We start from the raw sequence: 6000 nt of genomic DNA, 5'->3' as shown, positions 1-6000 counted from the left end.
ATATAATAGTACAATAGGAGTCAGCAAAATACTACCTACAAAATGTTTGAGTCAGTACAACAACAAACAACAACAAGCATTTATCCTATTAGGTGAGGTCGACTACATGGATTGTAAGATGCCATTGTGCTTCATCATTTACCAAGTTTTTAGGAATATTATTAATTAAGAGATCGCGTTCAATAACTTTCAAGAGTGTTTTCTTAAACCTTCCTCATACTTCTTAACAGGACTCAAAGTTATATGTTTCGCTCTTCTCACTTATGCCTCCCGCGGTCTTCTTTATACATGCCCAAATTATCTCAAATGATTTTTTACCATTTTTTCCTCAATAGGTGCTGCCCTCACTTTTTCGCATACGTGCTCATTTCAAATTTATCTTTATGTATATGTCTGTACAGTTATCGTAACATTCTCATATCTACTACTCCAACTTTATACTCTTGTTGTCCTGTTAGAACCTAGCATTCACTACTATATAATATAGTTGGTTTGATAGCAGTACGATAAAACTTTTAGTTAAGTTTATTAGGCACCTTATGATCGCAAATAATTCCTTTAGCTTTTCTCCAATTAAACCATCCAACTTGAATCCTTGTGAAATATCCCCATTGATTTCGCTGTCATTTTGAATAATGGATCCGAAATATTAAATTTTTTCACTTAAGGTATAATTTGATCTCTCAATTTTACTTTCAAATTACTGTTGACTAGTCTCTTACCAAATTTATAATATAAATATTCCGTCTTACTCCTAGTCAGATGGAAACCTTTTGACTCCAATGTCCTCTTCCATAGCTCAAGTTTACAATTAATCTCTTCTCTTGTATTTGCTGTAAGAATTATATCATCCGCGAAGAGCATACATTTGAGAATTTTTCTTTGAATATATTTTGTCAAAACATTTAGGATCAAGTTAAACAGATAAAGACTCAGAGATGATCCCTGATGTAGTCCAATCTTTATAGGAAAGTCCTTTGTTTGACCACTAGACATTCTTATACTAGTTTTTACCCCTTCATACATATCTTGTATGATTTTAATATAAGCAATCCATACTCTTTTCTTTTTTAAGGCTTTCCAAAGTATTTCTCTTGGTATGCAGTCATAAGGTTTTTTCAAATTAATAAAAACTATATATAAATCTTTATCTTTACAACGGTACTTTTTCATTAATTCTCTTAGTAGATAAATAGCCTCTGTAGTCGATCTACCTGACATAAAACCAAACTGATTCTCAGAAATACTTGTCTTCAATCTTAATCTATGCTCAATTAATTTCTCTTACAATTTCATTGTGGAGCTCATGAGTTTAATTCCTCTATAGTTAGTACAATTCTGAATATCCTTTTTATTTTATAAATAGGAATTAAGGTACTTCTCCTCCATTCGCCAGGCATTTTTTTGGATCGTAAAATCACATTAAATAACTTAGTTAATCATCTCACCCCTCCTTCACCTAAACATTTCCATACTTCAATAGATATACAATCAAGTCTGTTGATTCTACCATTTGTCATTTTCTTAAGAACTTCCTTTACCTCCTTATCACGTATAGAATGACAAATTTTGTTATCTTTCATGGGTTGCTAAATCCTCCAAATTACTAGACGAACCCTCTCCGTCATTGAAAAGTTTGGAAAAGTAAGTCTTCTATCTATTTTAATTTCATCATGTGTAACTAAAATTCTTCTCTCTTCATCCTTTATACACCTTACCTATTTTAGATCTCTTAATTTTTTTTCTCCATTCTTAGCAATCTTATAAATATTTCGTTTTCCTTCCTTCGTCTCAAGGCTCTTGTAAAGTTCTTTAAAAGCTTTAGAATGAGCTTCACTCACAGCTATCTTAGTTTCCTTCTTAGCCATACGGTACCTCTCTTAATTTTCTTCATTGTTACACAAATGTATGGCTTTAAAACAGTTCTTCTTATATTTGATTTTGTCCTGTACACTATTATTCTACCACCAAGACTCCTTGTCTCTCGGACCAGAATCTTTTGATTTTCCCAAAACTACTTTTGCAACCTCTCTTATCTTTTTAGCCATGTTCTCCCACATGATGTTAGCACTTCCTTGAGATTCTTAAATTCCTTTGTCCAAAAGATTCCGCTTGAAAATATCTTGCTTCTTACCTTTTAATTGCCATCACCTAATCCTTGATACTACTACTTGTTGACGCTTTTGAATTTTACTCATAATACACACATCAAGTACAAGGATCCTATGTTGTGTCGTTATAGCATTCTCAGGAGTCACCTTGCAATTTTACAGAATTTTCTATTTGTGTTCCTAACCAAAAGAAAATTAATTTGTGACCTTGAGACTCCACTTTTATAAGCGATAAGATGCTCATTTCTTTTCTTGAAACAAGTGTTGGCAATTTTAAAATCATACATCAATGAGAAATCAAGAAGAGTTTGTTCTTCATTATTTAGCTCTCCAAAACCAAAACCACCATACACCCTCACATACTGACCAGCCTCTTTCCCGACATGCCCATTAAAGTTTCTTTCAATAAAAATCTTTTCACTCCGTGATTTGTGTTGAATCAACCCCTCCGAGTTCTCCCAAAATAATTCCTTAACATATTGGAGAAAAATAGGAGGACAGCTGATTCTATATACTCAGAATTCCTTATTTGCAACCCTCACAATGTCATCGTAAAAAAATACAGTCTATGGTATTATTGCTAAAATAGAAATAAAATGGCATCAAGTAAATCTGAGCAAAATTTTCTGAAAGTGGTAGCAATATCATAATGAAAAAGCCACAGTTAATAACAATCTTACTCTGAATCAGTTAACTTGAATTCATGACAGATCATTGTAGATAAGTTAACTTGACATTCTTGTAATGGTCCAAATAATGACATGAAACTTGGTTTCTAATATCCAAAAGCCATTTTTTATGGTTTAAGTATGCTTAATCTTAGCTTACTCTTCATTAGTTTAAAATGTGTTGTGTATTATAATTTTAGATTTATTTAAGTTTGAGATCATCAGAATTTTACACCATATTCTGGACTTTCAATTTGTTCAATTTAGTCCCACGATCTAGTAGCATATATTTTCAAAAGCTTGTAGTAGCTTACTTATGGGTCTTGTAAAGCAAGTGCAAGGTTATAAAAGTAAATTTTTTATGAACATATCGTGGTTGGGAATCAGATTGCACCTTTTTTTAGTTTCCATACAACAATTCGTTCCTTCCTATGATCTCTTGATGAAGTTGATATAATTGAGAAGAGATTCAGTTCCTCTAACTCTCAAATATATGGTGTAATATGTACTTCAGTCGATCAAAACTGACTGTAAATCCATCATTTGTTGAAGTTTTATTTTGTATGCCGCCAAACTAAAAACTATAATTCTCAAGAACCTTTATCATTTTATGTTTTAGTCTGACTTGGTTGAATACGTTTTCTTCCTTTACTTGAGAAACGAGAGTAGAGAAGGGAGAATATCAAGAGGGAGAACTCAGAACATATTGTAGCCTGAGCTAACTAAATATAGCAAGTCTTATCTTATTAGGTGAGGTCAATTACACGAATTGCACAATACCATTGAGCTAACTAAATATCACCTGTAATTGACAAATTTTAAATGGCAGTTACTGATACATGGGATTTAGAAATAGTAAGGGTAATTAGGGAAATTAGGGGGTAAAAGTGTAGTTTGGGAATATAGTAAATATCTCTATAAATAGGGTCCTAATGATGTAATGCGGGTCTATTGAATAATGTTCTTCTTTTATTCTCTTTTCTCCTTCCGCTTGTAACAGTTACGAAACATTTATGATGATGTTTAATTTAGAAATGATCTTTATGTTTATCTTTAAACTTATGATAGAGGTGTTATAAATGATTTACCAGGCTCTTGGCTTGTATGGTTTTGAATTTGTCTGAGTGTTTGGCCTTCACTGACCATGTTTATTCAACAAGAGGACAATAGGATACAAAATGGCATGATGCCATGAATTGTTTAGTCAGGAATAAATTTGTTAGATTATCATCATGATAACAAAATACCGGAGGACTGAGAATTTGTGAGACATGCACGTCAAGCTATAAAAATATCACTAATCAATTTAGAATGAATTTTTGAATTGCACACTAGTTGTACAGATTATGGCAGGTGAATAATAATATCTAACAGAGAAGGAAATTGTTTTCAAGACGAAAATAAAAATCAACAATAGATTAAAATTTTCCCGTCTTGATTTCGTCTGATTCAGCATCAAACTGAGTGATTGATGCTTGAGCTTCCAGTATTTGAAGAAATGAAAGTTATATCTTTCCTCTTCTTTTTTCTGAACCAACTTACATTATTGATGCTTCTTCTTGTTTTTTTTTTTTTTGGGGTGGGTTAACCTAGCTCTACAAAGCTCAGAGAAACGTCATACTGTGTGCTTCAGCATGTCTTCTATACTGGTAAGCAACAATTTTACAGTAGAGGCTTGTATATGGAATGGACTGGTTCTTGTTATCTTTTGGGATTCTGACTCCAAGGTGTATATGAACGTGGTGGCAGGTCTATCTACCGGATCTGTAAGTATCAGAAGGATGTCCAAAGTCTGGAGGAAGTGGAGAAGAGATACAAGGATCAGTAGCATTCTCGTTGTGCTAATTGAGGACTCGAGTCTCCTGCTATAGTATAGAGAGACTCTACGGATATGAAACCGTAATTCACTAAATCGTCCATAATTTTAAATTTCCAATCATTTTGTGCTGGCTGAACTCATAATTAAACGTTTCACAGATTCTATGTAGTTAAATTATTCTCCCTTTTCTGTTGAGATCATTTACCTTCCCCCCCCCCCCCCCCTTTAAATAGAAGAAACAAGCTCCTGAACAACATTCATTGGAATCTAGATACACGCATCCACGCTAGTATGCTTATTTGCAGATGAATAGTAAAGCTTTGGAAACTGAGCAGGGTGGTCACATAACTTCTAGCTAGCAACGTCTGAGGCAGATAAAACCAAATAGTCTCTTGACGTTTGTTAAGTTATCAAAGAATTGTTCTTCACTCATGACAATTTTTGTTTGAGTTTAGCTGTCTAACGGCCTGTTTGTTTTCTGTTCTTAAAAATTATTTTTATTTTTAAAAATAAAAAAATTTAAAATTTGTTTGGATAAGTGTTTTCAATTTAATTATTTCTAAAACTGTTGTCATTTTTTGTTTTTTAAAAATAAAAAATAGAAATAATTTTAAGTTGTTTTGATTTATTTTTTATTTTTAAAATACACTACATTTAATTATTAAAAATTAAAGTTAATTTAATTTTTATCATAAATTATCATCATTAATTACTTATAATTATCACTATCAATTTATTTTTTAATTCTAAAATTATTTTTAAAATTAACATAATCAAAAAGATTTTTATTTTGTTTTGTTTTGAAAAATAATTTTAAAAACAGTATTATAAAACAGCTTTTAAAACCAAAAATAGGATCGGAAACCAAACATGCTGTAAGTGTTTGTGGTGCCTCTATTACTTTATTAACTTGAATTCAACTTTTATGGTGCCTCGGCTTGGCAGTAACTTTTCAATGAAATTATCAGGTCAAAAAAAAAAAGAAAATTTTTTCCTGTTGGTTAAAAAATAATAATAATAATAAAAAATTGGCAGGAAATAGATCCTTTTCACACTCTCTTCCAATAAGTAAACCGCGACCTAGAATACTGGTTTGATTTAATAATTGAGGAAATGAGATGATTTCTCATTCAAAGGATTTTTTAAACCGTTTTCAGCGTGAATTTCATATTTAATATGCTTTAGTCCAAGATTTCTTATGGCTCCATCATGATAAGTTTCTATTGGCTATGAATTATAGAAGAATTACTTGAATGAACATGAAACCGGGTCTCAAGAAAAGAAAACAGGTCATTGACGCACCAATGGTAAATGCTTCCTTTGATTTTTGTCCTAAGGGATAATTTCTTTTTGACTTTAGTGAATTGATGTCACATATCGTATATTGAAAATGTGAGGAGCC

General features: G+C 31.8%; 1 long non-coding RNA gene across 1 annotated transcript; it reads left to right on the top strand.

Annotated features, from left to right (window-relative positions):
* Positions 1 to 3359: 3359 nt before the first annotated feature.
* LOC129300358 (uncharacterized) lies at positions 3360 to 4798 on the top strand. Its single transcript, XR_008590759.1, has 2 exons — positions 3360 to 4428; positions 4529 to 4798. It is a non-coding gene; the product is annotated as an uncharacterized LOC129300358 (long non-coding RNA).
* The last annotated feature ends 1202 nt before the right edge of the window (positions 4799 to 6000 follow it).

The sequence above is a fragment of the Prosopis cineraria genome, unplaced genomic scaffold, assembly GCF_029017545.1.
Source record: "Prosopis cineraria cultivar Desert tree isolate PC_DT_omini unplaced genomic scaffold, ASM2901754v1 PC1549, whole genome shotgun sequence".
Lineage (NCBI taxonomy): Eukaryota > Viridiplantae > Streptophyta > Magnoliopsida > Fabales > Fabaceae > Prosopis > Prosopis cineraria.
The sequence above is the reverse complement of the archived record's forward strand: the minus strand, read 5'-3'. Positions and strand labels throughout refer to the sequence as shown.